At 37.0% G+C, this 12,722-nt stretch overlaps 1 protein-coding gene across 1 annotated transcript in view; it reads left to right on the top strand.

The window, feature by feature from the left end:
- Positions 1 to 12,722, top strand: part of si:ch1073-280e3.1 (complement factor B) — a 75,012-nt gene that overhangs the window by 53,837 nt on the left and 8,453 nt on the right. The gene's annotated exons all lie outside the window — the stretch shown is intronic.

Below are 12,722 nucleotides of genomic sequence, written 5' to 3' on the forward strand. Positions count from 1 at the left end.
CACTCACACTCTCATGTTTATCTCCTCTAAAGCTTCATAAGAGATCTCGGTAACATTTCGCACTGTGCTCAGATTATTCTCCTTAATCAGAGACACTCACACTCTCAAGTATCTCCTCTAAAGCTTAATAAGAGATCTCGGCTACATCACTCACTGAGCTTAGATTATTCTCCTTAACCAGAGACACTCACACTCTCACACTTATCTCCTCTAAAGGTTCATAAGAGATCTCAGTAACATCACTCACTGAGCTCAGATTATTCTCCTTAACCAGAGACACTCACACTCTCACGTTTATCTCCTCTAAAGCTTCATAAGAGATCTCAGCTACATCACTCACTGAGCTCAGATTATTCTCCTTAACCAAAGACACTCTCACTCTCATGTTTATCTCCTCTAAAGCTTCATAAGAGATCTCAGTAACATCACTCACTGTCCTCAGATTATTCTCCTTAACCAGAGACACTCACACTCTCACATTGATCTCCTCTAAAGCTTCATAAGAGATCTTAGTAACATCACTCACTGAGCTCAGATTATTCTCCTTAACCAGAGACACTCACACTCTCACACTTATCTCCTCTAAAGGTTCATAAGAGATCTCAGCTACATCACTCACTGTGCTCACCTTAACCAAAGACACTCACACTCTCATGTTTGTCTCCTCTAAAGTTTCAAAAGCGATCTCGGTAACATTTCGCTATGTGCTCAGATTATTCTCCTTAACCAGAGACACTCTCACTCTCATGTTTATCTCCTCTAAAGCTTCATACGAAATCTCAGCCACATCACTCACTGAGCTCAGATTATTCTCCTTAACCAGAGGCGCTTACACGTTCACATTTATCTCCTCTAAAGTTTTTAGTAACATCACTCACTGTGCTCAGATTATTCTCCTTAACCAAAGACACTCTCACTCTCATGTTTATCTCCTCTAAAGCTTCATAAGAGATCTCAGCTACATCACTCACTGTCCTCAGATTATTCTCCTTAACCAGAGACACTCTCACTCTCATGTTTATCTCCTCTAAAGCTTCATAAGAGATCTCAGCTACATCACTCACTGAGCTCAGATTATTCTCCTTAACCAGAGACACTCACACTCTCATGTTTATCTCCTCTAAAGCTTCATAAGAGATCTCAGTAACATCACTCACTGAGCTCAGATTATTTTCCTTAACCAGAGACACTCACACTCTCACGTTTATCTCCTCTAAAGCTTCATAAGAGATCTCAGTAACATCACTCACTGAGCTCAGATTATTTTCCTTAACCAGAGACACTCACACTCTCACGTTTATCTCCTCTAAAGCTTCATAAGAGATCTCGGCTACATCACTCACTGTGCTCAGATTATTCTCCTTAACCAGAGACACTCTCACTCTCATGTTTATCTCCTCTAAAGCTTCATAAGAGATCTTAGTAACATCACTCACTGAGCTCAGATTATTCTCCTTAACCAGAGACACTCTCACTCTCATGTTTATCTCCTCTAAAGCTTCATAAGAGATCTTAGTAACATCACTCACTGAGCTCAGATTATTCTCCTTAACCAGAGACACTCACACTCTCATGTTTATCTCCTCTAAAGCTTCATAAGAGATCTCAGTAACATCACTCACTGTGCTCAGATTATTCTCCTTAACCAGAGACACTCTCACTCTCATGTTTATCTCCTCTAAAGCTTCATAAGAGATCTTAGTAACATCACTCACTGAGCTCAGATTATTCTCCTTAACCAGAGACACTCACACTCTCATGTTTATCTCCTCTAAAGCTTCATAAGAGATCTCAGTAACACCACTCACTGTCCTCAGATTATTCTCCTTAACCAGAGACACTCACACTCTCACATTTTGATGGATATTTCACAATAGTGAAGCTGCTACTGAGATTTACCTTTCAACACAAGATTTTTTTCTTCCATCATGTAATGATGCACAGACATCAATGCTCAACATTAACCATACACATACCACCATTCTGGTTTAAGATAAAACACAACAATGGTGACACTCAACAAATAATAATAATAAAGAAAAATTCTGAACATTACAAAACAATTGCACAACACAAACTGCTAAAAGGGAACCAAAAATAAGTTCAACAGCATAGATAAAACCAGCAAGAATCAAGAAACTCCACAGCATAATCTATACATGCCTCACTGCATGCTGGGTATCTTCATAATACACATGCACTGTAGAAATACAGTATGGTATTGTAGATTTTACGCAAAATTGTAAATTAATAGAAGTCCTACTGTGGAATTACTTTTAAAGTCATGCACTTATTAACCTGAAATATATGTAATTCCACACTAAATGTTTTAACAGTGTAGAGATGGTACTGTGTGAAAATCAAAGTAGATCAGCAGACTCTGAAATACTCAGATCAAGCCCGTCTCGCACCAACAACCATGCGAGGTGCAAAGCCGCAGTACCAGGTCAGCAGGAGATTATAGCCTCAAGGGTTAGGCATTCATATAGTGGAGCTTAGTTTTTGTGAGTTTAGGAGCGAGTTAGGCGTTCAACAGCTCTGAAACTGCTTGCCTGTCGCTGCTGGTCAGAAATTCGATGCGTTTCAGAGCAGTACAGAATACAGCCATGGTCAAAAGTTTGCAATTCCCATCTGGAGTGCTGATATCAGCTTCTGAGCCAAATGATGACGATCCATTCTTATATTATTAGTGCTCGAAGTTGATCACAATTTGTGGATTTCTGCTTGTCCACTCACCTTTTGAGGATTGGCCACAGGTCCTATATGGAATTAAGATCCAGGGAGTTGCCCAACCACAGATCCAATATGTCAATGTAATTATCTTCAAGCCACTTTATTATCACTCTTACCTTGTGACGGTGCTCCAATATGCTGGAAAATGCACGGATCAGCATCAAGTTGTTGGGATAAGGTAGCCTAGAAATCTAGACGCACCCTACACAGCAAAATTCCCAGTGTTAAATCAACACTGCTCAGAGTGTATTTGGTCCCACTTCACAGAGAGTTAAAATAACACTGAAGCCGTGTTAAAGTTAATGAAATAATTAAGAGATGAATTAAGGAATGATTGAACCATTAGTGATGAACACCTGATGATAACGAGCATAATCACTGAAGGAAAGAGAAACACAAGATCTACAACTGACTTCAGCCATAGCCTTAGATGAAATTAACTGAAGATAAAAGAAGACATTCAATCTCTGAAGATCTCAGCAGAGGATTAAACAACTTCACAGTTATTCCTGTCATACTGTTCGTCTACATAAGCTCTTATTGAGAATTAACAGGTTTAGATGTTGATGTTTTATGGAAAATGTTTGGTCACCATTATGCTGATCAATGTTTCCTTTAGTTGGGCAGTTTGACTTGGCTTTTTCCAGAGCAGTGTTGCTAACAGTGTTTTCTACACTTAGTTACAATGGAATTTAGAAGCAAATCAGTTCATATAGTTTTCATAATGAAATGGAATGATTTTATCTCATCAGTGACCAAATGTGTGAGTGTATATATATATTTGCCACGGGTCAGAGTTTGAATTTAGATTAATTTTTTTAAAGTTACAGAACCAATTATTTTAGCAAGACATCAAGAATCAGCATATGATTCTCAACAATGGTGACATGGTTCATGCTGCAATGCATGCTGGGAGCCATGAGTTTTATAATTTGTTGGCTCCCAGAATGCATTGTGGCACAAAAACATGTCACCACTGTTGAGATTTATATGCTGATTCTTGATGTGTGTGTGTCCAAATATCCCCCCCCCCAAAAAATAAATAAAATAAAAAATCTAAATTCTGTTTAATTTGTGCCAAGATTTTCACATTGATGATCAATTTACTTAAAAACAAATAACTGCTTTTGCTCAGCATAAGATTGGTGAGCTTGATCTTTAAAACTTGACAACAAACTGTATGATGCATGTCACAAGATCACATTTCTTTGCAAAAAAATGTGTTTTGGCAAAACACTGTTACAAAGATTGAAATGTTAGTTTAAAGTCAAACTGCTCAACTAAATGAAACACTAATCGCCATAATGGTGACCAAATAATTTCCATAAAACATCAGTATCTAAACCTCAATAAAAACATATGTAGAAGTACAGTATGACAAAAGTAATTGTGGAGTTGTTTAATCCTCTGCTGAGATCTTCAGAGATATAATGTCTTCTTTTATCTTCAGTTGATTTCATCTAAGGCTGTGGCTGAAGTCAGTTGTAGATCTTGTGTTTCTCTGTCCTTCAGTGATTCTGCTCGTTATCATCAGGTGTTCATCACTAATGGTTCAATCATTACTTAATTAATCTCATATTATCTCATTAACTTTAACACCACTTCAGTGTTATTTTAACTCTCAGTGGAGTGGGACCAAATACACTCTGAGCAGTGTTGATTTAACACTTGGGATTTTACTGTGTAGCAGCAGCAAATGTAATTTGCAGCCAAGGTCGTCTAGCAACTCTCTGTTGGCTTGCGAACTTGAAAGACCAAACTCTAGTCAGACCAGTTACATTGGGCCTCATTTATCAAAAGTGCGTACACCAAATTTCGAGCGTACACCCAAAACCACGATGACTTTGAGATTTATCAATATGGACGTTGGCGTACGGCACGCTCAAATCCTACGCCAGCTCAGGAGGTGGTGTACGCACGTTTGAGTTAGTGTGAAAATGCGCAGAAAAGCAATTCCTAACACCACAAAAGGCACTGACAAGATATGCTATATGACCCACTGTTAAAAACCACAACATTCAGTGTTTATTTTTGTGCAACAAGAACGTCAATGTTTAATTTGTGTGACTTTACCAAAGCATTTGATTTGTAGGCATATGCTTCCTCCAGTCACGAGCCTGTGCGCTATATCTGACATTTCAGGGTTAGGCCCGACAGCTGTGCACGGAGTGGGACTGAAAATAATTCAGACTGACAAAATAATAAAAATGACATTCTTCTTTTAAATAATAAAATCAATAAAAACGACATTCTTCTTCTAAATAACAAGCGTCATTAAGAATAAAAATCATAATAAGAAGAAGAATCTTACAAATTGCCATGTAATTATTAATGTGAATGGATGGTACTCCACATCACATCATCATCACTATTGTACACCCCAATATGTGTGCCGTGATACGAAATTAAATGCTTATTGTTTCAAAACGTGCTGTAAAATAATGCATTGTGATGGTAATTTATCATCCAAACAGCTATTTAAACTGCTGGAGTGCGCTTCTCAACCTCCACACTATTAACAGTAGGCCTACTCGTAATTAGTCCATATTTTGTTTTTGTAGGTGCCTTTAATCCCACTCTTTAAACTCCCAAATAAAACAATTTTGCGTTTTTCCACTTCCCTGGTAATTGTCTCGATGGGCGCGTCTCAATCATCTCACTAGTCAGGGCACTGATCAGGGAGTCAGCCCATTGACTTATGTCCTAATCAGTGCCCTGACTAGTGGACTAGTGATGAGATGATTGAGACGCGCCCAATCTCCACGTCGGAGAAGTTTCGCTTCTTTGCTGTCTTCCGTGTGTCCATGGCGTAAAATGAGGGCGTGGAGGAGGCAAAGACTTGAATATATAGGGGCGTGTTATTCTAATGACGATCGTTTTCAGCCGCAGCATTTATCAAGGGCAAGTATTGTGTACACCTGGATTGCAGAGGTACGCACAGCTTCATAAATCAGGCGATGAGAGGAGTGTAAGCATAATCTTACGCCAAGATATACACCAGTTTCTACGCAAGATTGATAAATGAGGGCCATTGTGTATAGAGACGATGGGCGGGCTTAACATCATGACAACAGAGTTATGATGGTTCAGCGTGAATTTCCTGCTAATTGAAAACAAATAATATGGCTGCTGCTAGCGAACAGCGGTCTTTCGAATCGCTTTGGCCACAATTCTGGAAAACTTGGAGTTAAGCTTTTCTTTGAGAAAAGAACAAAGAATGGCAAAGGACTCTCACTCTGACTACGTCACCTTCGTTGCTCTGGTTGGTTGTAGCAATATCCTATTGTGTGCAGAGGGAGTTTGAAAGACAAACGTCTATCCCGCCCCTCGGATTGAGCCCTGCCCTTTGTGTTCCCAGACCCAACATCTTGATGTGGGTCTGTCTTGTCAGGCTAGGGATAAGGTGCTCTTGCAGGACTTTTTGATACCCTTCTTTATAAAGCAGTGTTTTTTTGGGCAGAATTGTGAGAGTGCCCACTCCTTTGGATGAACATTAACCCAACACATGGATGGTTTCAGGATGTTTAACTGTTGGCACAACACTGTACTCATGGTACACAGCAAAAACTCCAGTGTTAAATTAACTCTCCTCAGAGTTTATTTGGCTCCACACTCAAGAGTGTTAAAAGTAACTCTGAAGAAGTGTTAAAGGTAATGAGATAATTAAGAGATTAATTAAGTGATGATTGGCCATTAGTGATGACACCCGATGATAACAAGCAGAATCACTGAAGGAAAGAGTCACAATTTTTAAGTCACCATTATGGAGATCAATGTTTGCTTTAGTTGGGCTCTTGACTCTTGGCTTTCTAACATTAGTTGTTTTTTCTTGCTGCTTTAACTGTGTGTTTGGATCATACATTTTGGCAAAGAAAGCACAGAGAAAATATGTTCAGGAGTTAGTGATGTTTTCATTAACATAATCATCATTTAGTGACTGGATCAACTAATATCATTCTGAGACAAATTTCTAGCTATATGGGGCATGTGTTGATTTTACATTATTGATTACAACAGCTATGTGAAGTTAATAGGGTGAGATTTTGCACACACAAAAATTCAAGCTCCTTGGTCGCTTTACACACTCACAGACATCAATAATCAGTGTATGAATCTCAACAATGGTGACAAACAGCATCTCAGATACACAGATCAACTCTGAACATCACAAAACAAGCTACTAAAAAGTCACATAAAACAGCTGTTAGGGGTTACAGATTTGACCCATAGACCAGATATGCGAAATGAAGACCAGGAGTCAGGATGTTCAATCATCGGAGAGAATTTTACTGAAGAATAGTTTGCAGTTTCATCAGTAGAGTCAGCTTCAGAGTCTCTCAGGGCGGTGTCAGGCCAGACTCTACTCTACACAAAATTACCACACCAGTTATACCAATTTCAAGGGCATGATTTACATCATTACAAACACGTGGAATATTACTGATTGGCATAAAGTCTAAACAATGTGTCACGCGAGAATAGAGAGGAGATGTTGTTGTTGTTAATCAGGATGTATACATCAGACAATCCCAAGATTGGGGTAGTGTTGACTTCAGGGGAGTCCTAGAAAGACGCCAAGAGGTCTAGGGTGTGAGAAAAGCGGTCCAATCCATTCCATAGACCTGCACAGAACATGTAACACACACACACACACAAGACTCTAGGGCACATCTCTCCTCCAAGGTTAGTGCAGCAGTGAGCTTATCAACAGAACAAGATATCAACACCACATGACAAACACATCTCCAGAAAGAAAAGTATGACTAATGTCATCTACCTCATTCTATAAAGAAATATAAAGAAATATAAAGACAAAAATGTACTTCTATCAATGGGAAAAATCACACTATATAAATAGGAAGAAATCACAATTGGGAGACTCAAATCCTCCCACCCCATCCTGTCCTGGGGTTACTAACAACAGGCAGGATTCACCTCTTGGAAGTTCTAACTTTCTCCAAGGCCCTGTTGGTCAGGACCCAGAGATAGAGGTCAGGCTATCTATGTCAGGGCACATAGATAGGGGTCAGACTGTCTTTGTCAGACCGTCTCTGGAAAGCAAATTAGACACCATACAGCAGACATAGAGTCAAAATCATATTAAATAATAGTTAAATGTATTAATGATCAAATAAAATTGATTGTCAATATAATTCATTATTTTGAAAGGATAATAACTGATTATTAAATTCATGAGGTTATTAAAAATCATTCAAAAGGATAAGATGCATATGATGAAGATGCATATGATGAAGAGGCAAGGGTGTCGGCCCACTCCCCCCTTCACAGCAAAAATAAAATGGTGAGAATAGAAAGAAATCAGTAAATCAGTTCATCTTATAATATATGCATGCTGCAATGCATGCTGGGAGCCATGGGTGAGTTTTGATTGGTGCACCCAGAATGCACTGCAAAAGCTTTTTGATGGCCACCATTGCTGAGATTTATACGCTGATTATTGATGTCTGTGTGGCTGAATGACAAAGAGATTCAAAACTTAATTTTAAGAACAGAATAATTAAAAAAAAATCCCTCTCATTATATTAAACACCAGATCTTAGGCCAGAGAATCACAGAGCTGTCGTAATCAATAAAGTAAACCTAACTCAAAGATTGGGCTCTAAATGGCACCAGTGTTTCAGCTCATTATGATTATGTCAAAACATAACCATCACCACTTGGTCACATTTTCTCTGCACTTGTATGGCTGCTTTAAAGGAGCCAGGCAAAGACAAAAGTTATAAAGTCAAGAGCCCAACTAAAGCAAACACTGATCTCCATAATGGTGACACCAAAAATTGTGACTCTTTCCTTCAGTGATTCTGCTTGTTATCATCAGGTGTCATCACTAATGGCCAATCATCACTTAATTAATCTCTTAATTATCTCATTACCTTTAACACTTCTTCAGAGTTACTTTTAACACTCTTGAGTGTGGAGCCAAATAAACTCTGAGGAGAGTTAATTTAACACTGGAGTTTTTGCTGTGTAGCGTTCACATTTTCTTCTCTGAACAATCAATTTATCCAGATGAGCCAAACAGTCGGAAGGGGCTTCATCAGAGAAAATAACTTTGCACCAGTCTTCTGCTGTCCAGTCATTGTCCTTCCTACAAAACCTCTTCCTATCCTAGAGAAAAGTGGCTTCTTTGCTGCTCTTTTTGACACCAGGTCATTGTCCAAAAGTCTTTATCTCATGTGCAGATGCATTACACTCATCTGCTGACAATATTGAGCGGCTCTGCACTGGTGATAACATGATTTAGTTGCTGATTACTCACCAGGGATAGTCCCGGTGCTTGCTCTGGGACACCTTGAGGCATTCTTCACTACGGACAAAACTCACCCCTTGAAGTTCTCAATGATCCAGTAAATGGTTCTTTCAGGTGAAATACTCTTTGCAGCAATTTACAGTAACACATTAGAACACTGTTCCGTCATTAATGAATAACTACACAGGAAAAAGTAATGCAGTACTTGCACTCTAATAACAACCATTAACTAGAAATAAACTGATTAATAAATGAGTTAGTAATATCAGTTGAAAGTGGTAGTTCACTATTAGCTAATCAAAAACTACTATTTTTTCATAACTCCAAGAGGACTACTATAAACAGGTTTATAATTAACACGAATAATGCATAATGTATAATTAATGTTAAAATTAATGGTAACCCACTAGAGTTTCCCTGCATGTGAGGCCATTTGATGCAAAGCAATGATGGCTGCTAGTCTTGCTTTGGAGGTGACCACTGTTAACACAATAATACAAGGATTGGAAGCACCTCTACCCTCCTTTTATAGCAATCAGTTTGCTCTTATAATCAAATCAGAATGAGAGAGTGTTTTTACCTGACTTGTACCTGTCACACTTTCTCATGTGCTACACTGTAAAAAAATACCCATCAAATTTACGGTAAAAAACCGGCAGCTGTGGTTGCCAGAACTTTTCCGTAAAAAATACGGCAGTAACGTTTTAGGTTTTACGGGACAACAGCATATAATTTAAAGGTTTATAATGCGGTAATTACGGTTAAAACTGGTTTATTTTACAGTTAAAAACCCTATAATTTGAAAGAAATAATTTAGAAATATATAAATATATAGAAATAATTATGTGTACACAGTACACTATAAAACAATAATGGTAAAAAAAAAAATATTGAGCCGAAATATTAAATTACCAACTTTCAATTGAAACAATTGAAATGCTAATATCTGTTATTTTCCTTTTATATAATTTGACAATCACCAATTATAGTGGTGATGAGAATCACATGATGAATCAAAGCTCATCACACGCAGCTTTTGGAGGGACAGTATTAACATATAGAAGGTGCACACACAAACACTAAACACCAAACACCATCATGGTAGCACACATGATGTTTTAAAAATGCAATAAACATTAATTTAACAACATTAGATGTAACATAAAACCTTAATGTACATAAGTGATTAGAAAAAACTAAGAAGAAACATAGTTAATTCAATGAAAATGCATCAAATGCGAAGTGTCAGGTGGGGAATTCTGGGAATGTCAATTTACGTTTTTTCACTGTTAATTACACAATGACCTGTTCTTTTTCACTTCGAAAAATTGTAAATTTAACGGTATTTTACTGTAAAATAAAATAAAATGTATAAACCTTTAAATTATACTGTTTTGAACTGTAAAATAAATGTTTTTTAACTGTAATTATTACATTATAAACCTTTAAATTATATGCTGCTGTCCCGTAAAACCTTAAACGTTACTGCCGTATTTTTTACGGTAAAGTTCTGGCAACCACAGCTGCCGGTTTTTTACCGTAAATTTTATGGGGATCTTTTTTACAGTGTACACTGTAAAAAAAACTACAAAAAACTGTTATTTTTACAGGAAAATGCTGGCAGCTGTGGTTACCAGAGAATTATGAAACTATGCGCACTATGAAATTCAAAATTAAGTCTGTGGTTAGAGGAGGCACAGTTTTTTTTTTCATTTTTATTAAAAATAAATAGAAAACCAGTAAGTATTACATTAAAATGTAAAGCATAAGATTTATGTATGTAAACTGCATATACATTTTCAATGCATTTGGATTATTTTTACATAGACAAATTAATAAACTAAAGATGATTGATATATGCCAGTTATACGTAAATGAAACAGTTAGGAATTATGTAAAAGTACACAGAAAAACACCCATGTTAAATTAACACTTCCTAGTGTTCATGTGTATGCTCACTACTGAGTTAAAGTACCATTGAAGCAGTGTTGAAGTTAATGAGATAATTAATTGATGATTGAGCATTAATGATGAACACCTGATGATAATGAGCAGAATCACTGAAGGAAAGAGAAACACGAGAACTACAGCTGACTTCAGCCACAGCTTTAGATGAAATCAACTGAAGATAAAAGAAGACATTAAATCTCTGAAGATCCCATCAGAGGATTAAATAACTCCACAAACAACATTACCAGCTTCATGCATTACTAACCAAACTGATTTTATTGTTGTAATTTATGTTTTAATTAAAATAATAGTTTTATATGAAGTCACCATGATGGTGAGCAGTGTTTGCTTTAGTTGGGCTCTTGACCCTTGACTCTCCAACGTTAGTTTTCTGGCTGCTTTAACTGTGTTTGTAAAGCACTTTTGTTATGGTATGGCAAGCCAAAAAACCATGGCCAGGTGATTTGGCTCTTTAATGATGATTATATTAATCATCATGTAGTGGCTGAATCACTAAACTCATTCAGATTCTAATGCTCTGGTTATAGAGGTAATGTGTTAATTGTGTAGAATGTGTAATAAAAGCCATGTGGTTTACATTATAAACTCATGCATTGTTGTGGCAATCAAACAACTTGCAGGACCAAAAAAAAGGTTTAATCTACGGCATTATTTAGACAAACACAGACATCAAGAATCAGTGTTTGCATTTCTACAATGGTGACAAAAAAAAAAAAAAAAAAAAACACAATTCAGATGCATAATTTATTCATGCCGCAATGCATGCTGGGACTCATTGGAGAGTTTTGATTGGTGGTACCCAGCATGCACTGCAGCATTAAGCTTTTCATTGATTGTCACCATTGTTGAGATTCATACACTGATTCTTGATATCTGTTTGTGTCTAAGGATTGCGATAGATTAAAACCTTTTGTGCACTATTTTTTTTTAATTCTGCATATTAGATTGCCACAACAGTGCTCATGCTATAGAATCAACTGGCCACTATTATGATTAAACAAAATTAATAACACATAAACAGAGTCTTAGACTCTGAACAAGACCAGTGATCACTAGATGATGATTACATAATCAAGAACAATGAGACAAATCATCTGACCATGTGTTTTCTTGGCTTTCCATGCTGTAACTAAAATGCTTTATAAACACAGTTAAAGCAGCCAGAAAACTAATGTTAGAGAGTCAAGGGGCAATAGCCCAACTAAAGCAAACACTTCTCACCATCATGGTGACTTCAAATAAAACTATTATTTTAATTGAAACATCAACATCCACAGAAATAAAATCCGTCTGGTTGGTAATGTGTGAAGCTGGTAATGCTGTTTGTGGAGTTGTTTAATCCTCCTCTGATGAGATCTTCAGAGATTTAATGTCTTCTTTTATCTTCAGTTGATTTCATCTAAAGCTGTGGCTGAAGTCAGCTGTAGTTCTCGTGTTTCTCTTTCCTTCAGTGATTGTGCTTATTATCATCAGGTGTTCATCATTAATGCTCAATCATCTCTTAATTATCTCATTAACTTCAACACTGCTTCAATGGTACTTTAACTCATTAGTGAGCACACACATGAACACTAGGAAGTGTTCATTTAACGTCTGCGATTTTTCTGTGTACTATTACTTAAATCTTAACTGTTTAATTTACGTGTAACTGGGATTAATCAGTCACATTCAGTTTATAATTAAATAAATCTTACCTGTTTCATTTATAAATGATTTACAAATAAGATTTTTATTACTGATTCAAATA

The sequence above is a fragment of the Pseudorasbora parva genome, chromosome 8, assembly GCF_024679245.1.
Source record: "Pseudorasbora parva isolate DD20220531a chromosome 8, ASM2467924v1, whole genome shotgun sequence".
Classification (NCBI taxonomy): Eukaryota; Metazoa; Chordata; class Actinopteri; order Cypriniformes; family Gobionidae; genus Pseudorasbora; species Pseudorasbora parva.